This window comes from Oncorhynchus tshawytscha, linkage group LG09 (genome assembly GCF_018296145.1).
Source record: "Oncorhynchus tshawytscha isolate Ot180627B linkage group LG09, Otsh_v2.0, whole genome shotgun sequence".
NCBI classification, from domain to species: Eukaryota; Metazoa; Chordata; class Actinopteri; order Salmoniformes; family Salmonidae; genus Oncorhynchus; species Oncorhynchus tshawytscha.
Genome location: NC_056437.1, coordinates 86,262,500 through 86,262,910, shown reverse-complemented (window position 1 = coordinate 86,262,910; position 411 = coordinate 86,262,500).

Below are 411 nucleotides of genomic sequence, written 5' to 3'. Positions count from 1 at the left end.
AAACCCAGAGAGACTCACAGGATACAGCTGCCAGCAGCAGCAGAGATGCAGGGAACATGGTTTGTGTTGAAGCTGAACTGGTGGAGCTGCTCTTCTCTACTCTCCAGGACACAGAGGGACGAACGAGAACAGACACAGACAGCCATATTCGGTTTAAGTAGGGAGAGAACCAGGTTTGCATTGACATAAAAGGGGGAGGGGATACATAAAAGGGTAAGAGACACTACAGGACCATCTCCAATATTACTGGACACAACCTTTGCACTCTGAAAACTCAGAGACCCTCTTTAGGTTATCTTTTTGAATAGGAGGGTGGGGTAAATATGAAATACTACATTTACAGCATTAGGTACTACTTGTGGTGGATGAAACATATTTAAGACACTACTTTCGTTTTGACAAACTAAAGCA